The 16990-nt window shown below is 35.0% G+C and overlaps 1 pseudogene; it reads left to right on the forward strand.

Annotated features, from left to right (window-relative positions):
* The first annotated feature begins 1807 nt into the window (after positions 1 to 1807).
* Positions 1808 to 5776, forward strand: LOC106768120 (annotated as a pseudogene).
* Positions 5777 to 16990: the final 11214 nt, after the last annotated feature.

The raw sequence follows: 16990 nt of genomic DNA on the forward strand, positions 1-16990 counted from the left end.
TTTTCCGTATATAAATTATATACGGATTTTCCGTATATAACACTAGCTACGACAGTATTATATACGGATTTTTGTCCGTATATAATCCGTATATAACCAAATATTATATACAGATTTTGGGCTTTATATACGGATTTTGGCGGTAGATAATGACGTTTTTTCTTGTAGTGTATGACACGCGTGTGCTTGAGGAAGAAGATGACGAGCCGATCATTGAAAATATATCAAGCATTGGCAAGATAACGAAAATTGGATTGTTGCTTTTGACAAAGAAAGATAAGGAACTTTTAGAAGAAAAGATCGTGTCGTCAGATAAGAGCTATGGTGAAGAAGTTTCCAATGAAGAAGCTTGTGAATTCTTGAAGTTTATACAACAAAGCGAGTATAAAGTGGTCGATCAACTGAAACGCATGCCAGCTAGGATCTCCCTCTTGGAATTACTCATGCATTCAACCTCGCACATAAAGCTATTATTGAAAATACTCGGCGGGGCTCACGTGGAGAAAAATATTTCCTTGGACCAATTCGAAGGGATTGTTAGCAACATCACTGCTAATGATTACTTCACCTTCACTGACGAAGAGATACCCATTAAAGGGAGAGGGCACAACAAGGCCCTTCATATCTCTGTAAAATGCTTGGATCATGCCATAGCACGAGTTATGATAGATAATGGTTCCTCCTTGAATGTAATGCCTAAAGTGACGCTGGAAAAATTACCATACGACGTGACTCACATGAAGCCAAGTACTATGATCGTAAGAGCTTTTGATGGCAGTAAGAGAGATGTAATGAGAGAGATAGATTTGCCAGTACAAGTCGGGCCTTGTGTTTTTCAAATAACCTTCCAAGTTATGGACATTCACCCAGCCTACACTTGTTTGTTAGGTCGCCCATGGATTCACTCGGCTGGAGTTGTGCCCTCTACATTACATCAGAAACTAAAGTATGTCATGGGTAACCAATTAATCATAGTTTCAGGAGAAGAAGACTTCCTTGTTAGCGGGCCCTCGTCTACTCGCTATGTCATGACAGCGGAAGAAGCTCTCGAGACCGCATTTCAATCATTGGAGATCGTTGGAAATACTTATGTGGAATCAATACCCGTAAATCCGTACTTGTCTTGTGCCTCTCTTATGATGGCTAAGGTCATGCTAAAGGAGGGTTTTAAGCACGGAAGAGGTCTTGGAAAATATGAGCAAGGACGAACCCTCCTGTTAGAGCTTGTCCAGAATAAGAATAGATATGGCCTTGGGTGCAAGCCCACCAGGGACGACAAAAAGAGAGTAAGAGAGGAAAAGAAAGAATGAAGTTTGGCTCGCATGGAAGGAAGTGATCCGGAGGTAGGAAAAATCCGCATTTACGACATCAGAGAGAGTTTTCATAGCATCAGATGGATTAACACCAGCCAAATAGCAACAATTGGGAATGAAGATGAAGGTTCAGATTTTGTGCGGCCCTGTTCCCCAGATGCACAACTCAAGAATTGGAAGATAATGAACTTACCTGTGATGCTTAATGTAATGTAATAGTTTTTATTTAGCCTCACTACTTTGCCCGGAGCATTGAGCCTCGTGCTTTACAGGTTGACACTTTCTTTTACATTCAGCTTAACATTAAATATTGTTTGTTTCGCTTTTTCATCTCGTCTTTATCGCTCGCCTTAAAAAAACGTTTTTAACTTAAATAATGCAGATGTGACAATGAATGTTTTGAAAACAATAATGTTGACATTCCTAATTTTGAGCGCCCTATCAATAACATGGAAGATGATTATGAAATTGATCTGGAACCCTCTCCATAATTAATGAGATTAGTTGAGCAAGATATTAAGGAAATAAAGCCCCACCAAGAAGAAGTCGAAATCTTTAATGTAGGAGAGGAGAGCGAAACAAAAGAAGTAAAAATTGGCACCAGCATGAAAAAAGAGGTGAAAGAAGAATTATGTGCTTTGTTAAAGGAATTTAGGGACGTGTTCGCTTGGTCATACGATGATATGCCTGGTTTGGATAAGACATAGTTCAACATAAGTTACCACTCAAGCCAGAGTGCCTTCCAGTTAAACAGAAGCTAAGAAGAATGAAACCAGAAATATCTCTAAAGATCAAGGATGAAATACGGAAGCAGTTCGATGCGGGATTTCTGGCCATGGCCAAGTACCCCCAATGGGTGGCAAATGTCGTGCCAGTACCAAAGAAGGATGGTAAAGTGCGAATGTGTGTTGACTACCATGATTTGAACTGCGCAAGTCCGAAAGACAATTTACCTTTACCACATATTGACACATTAGTAGACAATACAACTAGATTCTCATTATTTTTATTTTTGGAGGGCTTTTCGGGATATAACCATATTAAAATGGCTCCGGAAGATATGGAAAAAAGCATTTTTCATTACTTTATGGGGAACTTTCTGTTATAAGGTGATGTCTTTCGGACTTAAGAATGCTGGGGCAACTTATCAAAGGGCAATGGTGGCACTTTTCCACGATATGATGCACAAAGAAATAGAAGTTTATGTGGATGACATGATTGCCAAATCTAAATTGGAAGAAGAACACATTATCAATCTGAGAAAATTATTTGAAAGGTTGAGAAAATTTAAACTTAGACTTAACCCAGCTAAGTACACATTTGGTGTAAAATCCGGAAAATTGTTGGGCTTTGTCGTTAGTCAAAAGGGGATAGAAGTGGACCCCGACAAAGTACGAGCGATAACAGAAATGCCCTCCCCCAACACAGAAAAGGAGGTGTGAGGCTTTTTGGGTCGGCTAAACTACATCGCTAGGTTCATATCTCAATTAACAGCCACCTGTGAACCCATGTTCAAATTATTGCGTAAAAATCAGTCCGTAGAATGGAACAGGGATTTTCAGGCCGCTTTCGACAAAATCAAACAGTACCTACAAAACCCTCCTGTATTAAGACCACCCGAGCCAGGAAGGCCACTCATTCTTTACTTAACTGTATTAGATGAATCAATGGGCTACGTGATGGGCCAACACGACACCGTCAGAAAGAGAGAACATGCCATATACTACTTAAGCAAGAGATTCACAGATTGTGAACAACGATATTCGCCGCTAGAGCGAACTTGTTGCGCATTGGCATGGACTGCTCATCGCATAAGAAAATACATGCTAAATCATTCCACTTGGTTGGTATCCAAGATGGATCTTATTAAATATATTTTCGAAAAGCCTGCTCTCACAGGAAGAATCACCCGATGGCAAATGTTGTTGTTAGAGTATGACATCATATATGTCACTCGAAAATCGGTCAAAGGTAGTGCTCTAGCTGATTATTTGGCCCAACAACCTGTTAAGGATTATCAGCTGATGAAGCCCAACTTTCCAGATGAGGATATCATGGCTCTATTAAAAAAAGTTGAGGGAGGCTCAAGCGAAAAATCATGGACATTACTATTTGACGGGGCTTCCAACATAATGGGGGCATGGAATAGGGGCAATACTTATATCTCCAGAGAATCAATACACACCAATGACGGCTAGGTTGTGTTTCGACTGCACCAACAATATTGCCGAATACGAGGCTTGTTTTATGGGCATTAGAGCAGCGATTGAATATGAGGTGAAGATTCTAAACGTATATGGGGACTCAGCCTTCGTCATTAACCAATTGAAGGGAGAGTGGAAAACCAGGGATGAAAAACTAGTCCCCTATCAAGTTTACATTAGTAGGTTGATTGAGAGTTTCGATTCCATCACGTTTCATCATATACCGCGAGATGACAATCAATTGGTAGATGCTTTGGCTACCTTATCTTTGATGTTTGAAATTAACCGGGATGAAGAAATACCAATAATCAAAATGAAGAGTCACGAAGAGCCAGCATACTGTCATTCCATAGATGAAGAGTTAGATGGGAAACCTTGGTATTACAATATTATGAACTATCTAAAGACTCAAGGATACCCAGAGAATGCATCTGAAAATGATAAGAGGACACTAGGGAGATTGGCGGCAAGGTTTATCATAAGCGGGGATGTTTTGTACAAAAGAAATCATGACATGGTACTCCTAAGGTGTGTGGAAGCAAAATAGGCTTAGGCCATTGTGAAAGAAGTTCATGAAGGTACATTCGGCATACACATGAATGGACACTCAATGGCTAGGAAGATTATGAGAGCAAGTTACTTTTGGTTAACCATGGAACGAGATTGTTGCATGCATGTAAGAAAGTGTGAAAAATGCCAAAAGTATGCAGATAATATCAATGCACCACCCGTAAACCTGAACGTATTGTCAGCACCATGGCCATTTTCAATGTGGGGAATAGATGTCATCGGGCCTATAGAACCCAGGGGAACAAACGGGCATCGCTTTATACTAGTCGCAATTGACTATTTCACAAAATGGGTAGAAGCCGCCTCCTACGCCAATGTCACCAGAAAGGTAGTGACCAAATTCATAAAAAGAGAGTTGATTTGCCGATACGGGCTCCCCAACAAGATTATTACCGACAATGCCACACACCTGAACAATCGAATGATGAAAGAATTATGCGAAGAGTTCAAAATTTGACATCATAATTCTTCACCTTATCGTCCAAAGATGAATGGGGCAGTCGAGGCTGCTAATAAAAATATTAAGAAAATTGTACAAAAGATGGTAGTCACATATAAGGATTGGCACGAAATGCTTCCCTACGCGTTACATGGTTACCGCACATCAGTACGCACATCAACTGGGAAACACCTTTTTCTTTGGTATACGAGATGGAAGCAGTACTACCCTTCGAGGTAGAAATCTCATCCCCACGAGTATTAATGGAAACCCAGCTAGAAGAAGCAGATTGGGTTCAAACCCAGTTTGATCAACTCAATCTCATTGAGGAGAAAAGATTGACAGCGACATGCAATGAAAAACTATACCAACAAAGAATGAAGAGGGCATTTGACAAAAAGGTACGCCCTAGAGAATTCCAAGAAGGTGAACTGCTCCTAAAAAAGATTTTGTCAATACAGAAGGATCACAGGGGCAAATGGACTCCAAATTATGAAGGCCCATATGTGGTAAAAAAAACATTTGATGGTCGGGCACTTATTCTCACAAAAATGGATAGAAAGGAGTTACCGTTGCCAATTAATTCTGACGCGGTCAAAAAATTCTATGCATAATGATTCCATGATAGGGAATGCTTTTAAAGTGGAATTTACAATATTGTATTACGTTTTACTCAATAAATATTTTTTTCATAAGGTCGCTCTTAACTTTAAAAATGCCTCCGAAACTAATAAGCATCACAGGAAGGTTCACAGGGCGCGAGTTTAAGGGATGTCGTGGAACTTTTTTTTAAAAAAAAAAAGTAATGAAAATACATGAGTCTCGCACGTTTTTTCACTCATACATTCATGCATCATACATCATCATGCATGCGTTATCATAACGGCTCAAAGAAAAGAAAAGACAAGCGTGGCACACCATGTCTCACCAACATCCACAAGGGATCCATGGTTTCGTTGGAGGGTAGTTCAAATGATACATCGGTGAAAGAATCCAACGGCTAAAAGCCCAGTTATCATCCTAGCACCAAAGCCCAATTATCATCCTGGCACAAAAGCCTAGTTATCATCCTGGCACAAAAGCTCAGTTACCATCCTGGCACAAAAGCCCAGTTACCATCCTGGCACCAAAGCCCAGTTATCATCCTGGCACCAAAGCCCAGTTATCATCCTGGCACAAAAGCCCAGTTAGCATCCTGGCACAAAAGCCCAGTTAGCATCCTGGCACCAAAGCCCAATTATCATCCTGGCACCAAAGCCTAGTTACCATCCTGGCACGAAAGCCCAGTTATCATCCTGGCTCCAAAGCTCAGTTATCATCCTGACACCAAAGCCCAGTTATCATCCTGGCACAAAAGCCCAGTCATCATCCTGGCACCAAAGCCCAGTTATCATCCTAGCACAAAAGCCCAGTCATCATCCTGGCACCAAAGCCTAGTTATCATCCTGGAACAAAAACCCAGTTATCATCCTGGCACCAAAGCCCAGTTATCATCCTGGCACCAAAGCCNCCCAGTTATCATCCTGGCACCAAAGCCCAGTTATCATCCTGGCACCAAAGCCTAGTTATCATCCTAGCACCAAAGCCTAGTTTTCATCCTGGCACCAAAGAATAAGCAAAACCTAGTTTTCATCCTGGCACAAAAAAAAAGCTCAGTTTTCATCCTGGCACCAAAGCCCAGCTTTTGACCTGGCACCAAAGAAAAAATATATATTCACGAGGTTCATACACCTTTCCAACAAAGTTCATAGGGTATGACACACCCTCCACAGGTGTCACGACTCTTCAACAGAATCCACAAGGTTGCTACATTCTCTACCAGGTACGCTTCAAGGTAATCTTTTTCCATCTCTCTGGACCCGAACAAAATTAGTGTCTCTATCTTTATTTAGCTTTTACTATGATAAGACAGAAAAACTACAAAGTTCATATTATCTAGCAAAATCTAAATAAAGAGGGGCAGCTGTCAACACCCAATTTCGTTCGGGAAAGTAAATAATTAAAATTAAAGAATAAGAGAATAATAATTAATGTTGGGCAAGGAAAAAAAGGAAAAAGAAAATAATAAAATAACCTTCCTTAATGCAGGACACATCACTTTAGAATGTTTTGAAATATTAGCTTAATATGGTAATAATTTGAATCAATATTATGCCCATAATTATAAGCAATAATTAAAAATATATTTACTGCGTCACGTACTTTTTAAAGAGAACATTATATTTTCTAACCATAATTACAATCAATGTCTTGAATATTATCTAATTTATTTTTCTTGAAACTTATTTTGTCCATTGTCAATTAATTCTTAATTAAGACAAGATTGTCATAATATTACAATATGTGTCTATAAATACACACTCTGTGAAAGAAAAAGGGGGATCGGAAAAAATATAGAGAAGAAGACCCAAAGATAATAGAGATTGAAAGAGAGAGCATATAGAAAAATAGGTTCTCACACATAAGGGTTCTGTCAACAACAACTACTGAGGAAACACTAAGGGAAATTCTTGAAGCTGAAAAGGTATGTAACCTCTACACTCTTATTTTTCTCTTTTTTATTATACTTTGAAGTTTTCTTCCAAAGATATTATTTTTTTTACGCACAAAATCATAAATTTTTGAATATAAGTACGCGTTGGCTTATGGCCAGTTTCTTTTTCTTATTTTTCCACCTTTTTTTTAATATAAAAAATACAAAATATTTAAAAACTAGAAAGGTTAATTTTTGTTAAACTAAACCCATTTTTTTTTTTGCCAAAACTACGTGATCCCTGATTCTCCATCATATAGGAGCAAGGTCAATCTTTGTCGGGTTCACATTTCAAAAATCTCAAACAATCTTTTTTTTTTAACAAACTCACAAACCTTTTTCTAGATAAAGAACTACGCGAGCCTTGATTGTCCATTATAAATGGATATACGTAGGCATAAGGTCAATCTTTGTCGGGTTCATAAAACAAAAAAAATATTTTTGTTTCTTAATAATTTCTTTTATTTTATTTTTATTTTTATTCTTGGGGAAAATTAAATATTTTAATAAAACCACGTCCACTTTATGCTTTTAATTAGAGATACTGCCTTTGGGCAGGCGCACTAGAGTGCTAATACCTTCCTTATGTGTAACCAATTCTTGAACTTAAAAATCTCTTTTTCGTAGACCATGCTTTTATTTTAAGGTTTTACCATAGTTTTTCCATAATAAATTATGGTGGCGACTCCCAAAATCTTTTCTTAAAACCGTTTGTTTTTTCGGTTCGTCGTCCTGTCACGATCCCGGTTGCGACATAAGTGTATAGCCTTTATAATAGAGTCAGAAGCTATGTTACGTCCTGACAATGCAATTGTGTTGTCTACTAATGAGACAAAGTAAAAAAAATGTATGAAACAATTCTTAAGTTTAGTTCATACAAAAAAATAGAACACAACAAAACACACAAAAGAGTACTTGAACGTACATGTAGTAAAGTGTTAGAGGATTTAAACGTTTAGGCATGACACGAGTACTATCATTTAGCACTTACCTTCTTTTATTACCCTTTCAAAGCGTTTATGATACGTAACATTTAACGAAGATTACATATCTTATACGATCTAACTTTATACGCTTTCACGATTAGACATTTTATCTCTATAGTTGACACTCTTAGTTGATTAGATGCCTTTTATCATTTAGATTTTTTAAAGAGTAACATTTAGTACTTCTAGCATATGTTTTAGACGATTGAGCACTATTTTTTTAAAAATATTATGTTAAACTTCAAAATAATGTTTGCTTAGCTGATATTTTCTTAACACTATAATCTAAAAGTCTACAAAATTTGAATTTTTTTATTTATTTAGACTTATCTATTGTGAATCTTTTGCAGAGTTATGGAATTTTTATTTTTACCATGCTTCTTTTATTTACTTTTGCAAGTTTTTTTTTTTATTTGTGCAATAACTTTTTGCAAGTGAATTTATTGGACCAGAGTATAACATAGGTATTAAAACCATTGGTTACACCAGTGTAGATTATTCAAAATGGGTGGGGAAGACTATGTAACAAATGGTGCACTTTAATATTACTTCAATTTCACAAATATAATTTGATTATATAAATTACAACTTTAATTTAAGTTTATAAAATAATTTTATAAATTAAATTTATATTTATTTATATATTGTAATTTGTTATATTTTAAATAAATTTGTTATATTTCTTTAAATATTGTAATTTATATAATTTATAAATTAAATTTAAATACCCTGGTTGCCCTCTTTGCCCACTATTCCAAATTTACCCTCTCTCTCTTGTTCTCTTCCTCCAACAGATCGGTACTGCCCCCTAAGTTAAAGGATGCTTGTGCCCTAATCTGTACTCTCCTTTCCATTTCTTTTCTCACTTCTATCATATTCTTCCTTTTATGTTTTATAAATTATTAGAGCAATCTAATAAATAATATATATTTTATGTATATCTTATATGCTATCTCTTTTCTCTTCACCTTCTGCTTTTTTTCTTTACTGTAATTTCAGTACTTCCTCTATTTTCTGCATTCTCTTCATCTGCGAACTTTAACATTCTCCAACTTAGTTACCATGCAACCCCCTGTTAGTAGCGTCAACACACAGAATTATAAATGCATTTTGTTTCATTCAGCTATTCCACTGTAACATAAATAAGAGCGTTCAATATATATTATAATTGTACTCTATATAAAAACGGATTATTAATTTTTTACATTTATAACGTTAAACTAATAATAAGTAAATATAAAATACATAAAGAATGACTAAAAGGTATCCAGAGTTTAAAGCTAGCATATATATATATATACATATATATATATATGTATATATATATATATACATATATGTATATACATGTATATACATATACGTATATGTATATACATGTATATACATATACGTATATGTATATACATACAAAGCTTTATTAACTATACAAAGCAAATTGGTAAGTGAATATTGGTAAAAGCTTTATTAACTATACAAAGCAAATTTTGAACTACTACAAAATTTCTAGATTTAGAAAGAATATATTTATAAAAATGTAATAATAATAATAATAAAATTTGTAAAATTATAAATGATAAAAAAATGCGCAAAAATAGAGTAAACTCTTTAAAAGTATAAATGATATGCAAAAATATATAGAGTTAAGTATCTAATAATATAAATTAGTGTATGAATAGACGTGAATTGCTAGACTTATCTAATCAATACATTGATAAACTTGTTTAATATGTGGTATTAGACTCGTCTAATTATTATATGGATAAAGTTGTGTAATATATATTATAAGACTCTCCTAAGCATAAAATGGATAGAGTTGTCTAATGTACATTAATAAATTCATTTAATATGTCTATCATTAAACTCATCTATCCTATATTGCTTTTAGTGTAATTAGTATATGAACAAACTCGTCTAATGTGTGTTACAAGACTTATCTGATCAATGTATAAACATACTAGTCTAATGTGTATTCTTAAATTCATATCATCAATATATAGAATGACTTATATAATATTTTTCTATACACATTTAATCAATATATAAGCAAACTTGCATAATGAGATAATGAACACCTCACATAAAAAAAATAATTCTCAATAATAAAGATAAACATATAACTGAGGTTAATAACACCTCACGAAACAAAAGTAAGAACGAGAGTAAATATAATGAATTTGAAGTTAGGAATGCCTTCCAGGAGTAAAATAAATTTTGATAACAATGAGGAAGAATGAGGAAGAAAGATTGATGAATACAACAACTAAAACTCCTTTGTTTCGCTTCTCCCCTATCATATAAAAAGTTTATATTATTATTATATTATTATATTATTTATATATGTAATCGTAAAACTATAATCACTATTTAAATATTATAATAGTATTTGACATTTGACTACTAATGCCAAATGCGAAAAAGATAATTTTTCACTTCAAACCTCTATATCTAAATCCAAACCTCTATATCTAAATCCTATTGGTTAGAGTGAAGAATATTATTTTAAAACATGTTATATAATTTTGAGTTTAATTTAAAGGTTAACAAAGTTGGAATCGAATATTAAAGTAACTTGAAATAGGAAATAGGTACACTAGTTCAAACTACAAAAACTATTTCTCCAATCACATACCTCCAAATTAAGATGGTCAAACGGTTAACAAAGGGAAGAAAAAAGTTTATTAAGACAACTTATAACTAGATAGTATGTGGAGACCTAACTCTTGTACTAAAGTGTGAAAATTATTTCTTTTAACATAAACTTCCAATCGAAAATTCCACTAGTCATAAAGGAGAACTATAATCCAATTGTTCTCGAGGTTGCAATCACAATTTTAGAGAGACAACTTAGGAATAGGCAGTATAGTACTCTCTAAAAAGTGCAACCTATAATCTAATTGTTCTTGAGGTTGCAATCATAATTTTAGAGAGACAACTTCCTTTTTCATTATTTATCAATTTACCTATAAATATATTTAAATAAGAAACTTAAATATACTTAACATAAAAGAGAGTGTTGCAATTAGACCTATAACTAATATAAAAAGTGAAGTGATAGAAATTTTGTAATAAATTACAATTACTTTCTACACTGGTTATAGGTAGAACCAGTATAAAACATTGCACAACGGTAACTTTGTAATTAATGACGAATATTTTACCAGTTGAACCTATAATCGATATCAAAAATAGGATATTCTATTATTTTAAATTCAAAATACAGATACAATGTCGCTCCCATGCACGCTCCCGTCATTGCTATGCAGTGGAATCGCTCTCTACCTCTCTCTTGCCTCTATCATTTAATAAGTTCTCATTTTCAATTTTCTTCATAAGGCTTTTCTTTTCTTGTAAAGTAGATTAGCTCAAACCCACAAGTGGACGTGTACATATCTGTCAAGTGTTGCTTGTTCATAGGAGCTCATTTATCATCGTCGAAGATGTATGGATTTGCATAGAAGGTGTTGTTGCTCGCATGGAAGGGTTGGTTTCTCCGGCGATGGACTTTGGGACATTGGAGATCTGGTGAGGTTGGGTTTTGCAGCAATAGTTGAAGCGATCTTATTTTGTATGTTGTTCGTGGAGGGAGATATGCTTCAAGCATGTTGGAGCTCTCCTTTTGCGTGTTGCCTTTGGAAGTGTCGTTCAATATTTTCCAATGATCCTCATGATTAGGGCTGGACAAAAATAACTGATATGTACTATACTATAGTTAACAGTACTATATTATACTAAAAAAACTGATCCACTTCTACTAAAAGTTCAGTATACTATTTTATGGTTCAGTTCTTAAAAACTGAACTTATAACCGTTTCGGTTCACTTAACTGTTATAACTGTATCTACTATTTCCTCTTCTCTAGTTCCTGTTCAACTGATTCGTCTTGCCGAGTAAAATACAACAAAATAATGTAATAAAAAAATGTAAGAAGTGTACTATAAATGTAGTAAAATTAGCATTTTATATCTTGATTAATTAATTTACCTGTGAAACGATATGTTTGCGTAGTAAATAGATGAAATAAACATGTTTTCATCAATGGTTTTAATGATATCATATATGTAAATTTACAATAAAATCTATGATACAGTAGTAAGAGAATTAACGTAAAACTAGTGGAGAATTTGCTGACGTTTAATTTGGCAATTTAACTTAATAATCTTTAGTTTATATAGTGGAGAAATAACTTAATAATTGTAAAAGTGAAGAAATAACTTAATAATAAAATAAATATAAATAAAATTGAAAATAATAATATCAAATAATTAAAAAATTAATTTGTAAGACACTTATGAATAAAATAAAATAAATTTCAATTGAAAAGAACATGTATTCTAATACTATTTAGTTTAAAAACTAGTACAATTCAGTTTAAAATTAATACAATTTAGTTTAAAATTAGTATAGTTAGTAGTTCAGTTCAGTTTATATTGTAGTTTAGTACAATTTAGTATAGTCCAGTTCAGTACAGTTTGATAAAACAGAAAACAGTTCAGTTTAGACAAATTAGTTTTTAGTTCACTACAAATTTTAGTAGTATAGTGCAGTTAAGTTCTATTTGTCCACCCCTACTCATGATGCAGATTTATAAACAATGAAACGATTTCACGTTGGTAAAGCTAGTTTCCGCTCAGATGTGCCTTGTTACGGTAATGGCTGGTAGTTACATGCCCTCTTCGGCGAGGTGTAGGGAGAACTGGTTCGACTCTAGTGGTGGTTTTGTTTTGGTTCTAATGGGAGAATATGGATGATAAAGATGATATTGTGTCATTCAGTATCTTGGTTGTGACCTTTATCGATATAATAATGTGGTGTTTTTATTTTGGTTCTAAAATCAGTATATAAAATGAGAACTTTTTGTAATGCATGTATAATCACTAAAGCAAAAACGCTGATTAACGTTATCCTATAGACATCGGTTAGAGGTATGCCCGACGTATTTTGATGACCGATGGCATTTCCGCAAATAAGTTGGCAATATAGGCGTCCGTTAGGTCGATCTCCGATGTCTATAGTTTTTAGACGTTGGCCCTTCCAACCTGACGTCTATATTTCTTATCGTTAGGTGAAAAGTCATTTCCTTCAGCGTCATAGATGTTAGTTCATTGGGGGCCCCAACGTCTATATGGCGAAAATTAATGTTGCTCACCAACCTGTCAGACATATAGACATCGAGCTCCTGCTAACTGACGCCTATAAGTCTGTCAGGCAGGTGAATAATCACTTTTTTCAGCCTTATAGATGTCGGATCCTGCCACATTGACGGGGCACCGACGTCTATATGGCAGAAATTAATGCTGCTCACCAACCCGTCAAACATATAGACCTCAGTTGCATCAGGTACCAACGTCTATAATCCTACCAAGTATGTGAAAAGTCATTGGCTTCCGCCCGCGAAACGTCTCATGCCTCATAGCCAACGTTTATATACAACAGAAATATTAATTTTTAAATCGAATGGACGTCTTATTAGTCATGCGTCCGATGTATTTTCTATTTTAGACGTCGGTTCTGTTCACAACAGACGTCTAATTTCTTGTTATATAACACTGCGAACCAGCAGTTTCAGAACCAAAACTTTGATCGTCTTTGTGTTTTCTCTCCGCTGCTCTCCATTTCCAAGTAAGTTTCCTCTCCTTTTAACTATTCAAAGTTGTTTTTACTCCAATTAAAGTAATCTTTGATGTATTATTTCTCATTTGAACCGATTAAAATGAGATTTCGTTGTGTTTTGGTGCAATTTTTTTTGTTGTGTCTTTGTGTAGCATAGTGCACCTTCTCCCTTTGTTAGCTTCCTCGTAAGGAAAACTTGCGTTTTTTTGGATTTCTCACGGCATTTCAATCCAAGGACGAATTTGCGTCGTTGCTTATGTCCATTTTGACCGCCAACGAGAAAGTATACGGTGAGAATACACCGTATTCTCAATGTATTCTTTTTGATTGGCGGTCGAAATGGATCTAGGCAACGACCCAAGTTCGTCTTAGGATTGAAATACCATTAGAAGTCCAAAAGACACAACTTTTTCTTAGGAAGAAACTAGCAAAGGAAGGAGGTGCTACTACGTTACCCTAAGACACAACAAAAATCGCACCAAAACACAACGATCACCTCATAGACGTCGGTTAATGTACAAACCGACGTCAATGATGCCCCAAATACGTCTGTTAATGGAATGTTTGACGACTTTATAGACGTCCCACGTTTTACAGACCGACGTCTAATCTAAGATTAGACGTTGATTAGCGCATTGACTGATGTCTTTGTAGACGTCGGTCTTTTGGATTTAACCGACGTCTATCAACGTCGCACCTACAAAAACTAACGTCCCATTAACGTCACCCGTATAGACGTCGGTTCCGGAAGTGACGTTAAAAGCTCGAAATAACGGAAGTCTAAAGCCCTTTTTGCACTAGTGAATGCCTTTCAAATCGGTATAAAAAGTCTTTTTTAATCGACATAAAAATGCTTCCTTGTATTTAATACAAATTATGAACCTTAGTAAAATCTTACTACAAAAATTTTAAAAAAAATTATTAAAAGATAATTAATGAAATGAAAAATAGTAACTGTGGAATGAAAAGAAGCATAACCACTACAAAAATATACAATTTTACCGGGGGTTATTTTTCTCGTTTTCGAAGGTTTTAACCCCCGGAAAGTATGTTACCCGAGGTTAAAAAAACCCCTGGAAAAGCTGTGGAAAACCACTGGGAAAAGCTGCGTCACTATTAGTGGTGGTTTTTTCAAAACCGTCGATATTAATGGAGGTTTCGTCAAAATCGCTGGAAATAACTGGGATTTTGTCAAAACCGTCGGAAATAACTGGGGTTTGGCCAAAACCGTCGGAAATAACCGAGGTTTTTCCAAAACCGCCAGAAATGTGTACAGATTTTTTTTTTTACTTTTGATTATAATAAAATGGGATCATGAAAGACTTTCTGTTTGAACCTTTGAAGCCTTATTTCCATGAGACATCTCATACAATGAAAAATAGAGATATAAACATGCATGTGAAAGTACTAGTATTCAATGAAATTTGTTAGCTTCAAACACGAATAAACCAAAACATAGGAAAACATAGATTTTGAAACCATTTTACTGAACAATGAAATGGCCAAGGGTAAATAAGATGATCAATTGTTTTTATAGAAAAATGTTGAGAGATGAATTTGTGCATTTAATGCAAGAGAGAGAATTTAACGCAACAGGAGAAGAAATTCAGATTTTAAGGAAACTCAATTAGCCTTGTATGACCAGATTGAAGCATTATCACCTTTGGACCACTGCATAATTTGTCTGGCTTCAGTCTAATCTGACAATAATCTAAAGAATTACAAGATCTCAATTATTATTCCTATTTCATTACCACATCAAGGATCAGACGAGAAGCGACCCATATACTATTTTCTCAGTTTTTTCTAGCATAATTAAGAAAACACCAACAAATGCAACTCTTCACCAGGTTAATTATGATGTTGCTAGTGAAATTTTAAAAGCAAAAGTTACCTCTCATCACTGTAAAAAGAAGAGCATTTCAGAACATTAAGTCCTGTACTACCGCTCCTGCTTGGCTTTCATCACCACGAACTTGGACCGCTCAGCCTCCCCTGCGCCACCTACTTCTACTCCACCGCTCCGAGAACTCGCTGCGGTAGGAGATGTGCGATTTTTCTAGCAGTCCAACATACAGAAAACCACAAGCTACTCAAAATCACTATTGGAGAGCTCCTCAAAAACCTCAAGGTCGATGAGCTCCTGATATTTTGGTTTTCGAAATTAGGGATTTGGAAGATAGAGAAGTCAAGACGAAGGTGAAGATGGGAACGACAAGAAACCCGAAGCTCTGGTACTAGAGGACAACACTTTCTGCTAAATATTTTAAATATTTTTGTCGACTTGACAAAGAAACCGTGTAAATATATTTAAAAAGTAAATAATTCTTTTACTTAATTGCGGTTCTATTGGAATTATTTTATTCTCTTCTCATATTTGTGCATTTATGTTCATATATTTTTATACTTATATTCCTTTTTTATATTGTTTTGAACAATTATATATATCAATTGTACTCTCTCCTTATGATTTAATAAGAAATACAATATTTCATTCTTTCTTCTTTTGTAACATGGTATCAGAAGGAAATTAATTTTTCATCACGTTCTTCCGCAAACAATTTTGTTCTTGCTCAGATCTTCATCCTCTATCTTTTGTTATTGGCTTTCCTATTTTTTTTCTCCTTCTATGGCTACTCCCTTTGTTACTCTCGCATCATTGCAAGATACAACACACTACTATTACATTCACCCTAATGAGAATCCTTCATTGGTTCTTGTTTCTCCGATTCTTGAAGGTCACAATTATCATGGATGGGCTCGCTCGANGTCTATGGCACTACAAATGAAAAATAAGATTGGCTTTGTTGATGGTTCCATTCCTTGTCCAACTGATAAAGATCCCATGGTTCAAGCATGGAAGCGTTGCAATAATCTGGTTTTATCTTGGATCAATCATTNTGTTTCTCATGAGATTGCTACAAGTATTATTTGGGTTGATTNTGCCGCTGNGNCATGGAAGGATCTCAAAGATCGGTTCTCCCAAGGTGATTATGTTCGAATTTCACAATTGCATCAAGATCTTTATTCCATGCATCAATCTGATCTCANTGTTACTGCATATTACACTAAAATGAAGATTCTCTGGGATGAACTTTGCAATTTTCGCCCCATTCCTGAATGTCGTTTCTCAGACAATGAAGGAATATCGTGAAAATGACTGTGTTCTTTGCTTTCTTAGAGGCTTGAATGATAATTACTCTGTTGTTCGCTCTCAGATCCTTCTCATGGATCCCTTGCCTTCTTTACCCAAAATTTTTTCAATGATAATTCAACATGAGCGACAATTACAATCAGGACCTCTTTCTCAGCCTCCAGTAATGGCGGCACAA

Source organism: Vigna radiata, chromosome 7, assembly GCF_000741045.1.
Source record: "Vigna radiata var. radiata cultivar VC1973A chromosome 7, Vradiata_ver6, whole genome shotgun sequence".
Lineage (NCBI taxonomy): Eukaryota > Viridiplantae > Streptophyta > Magnoliopsida > Fabales > Fabaceae > Vigna > Vigna radiata.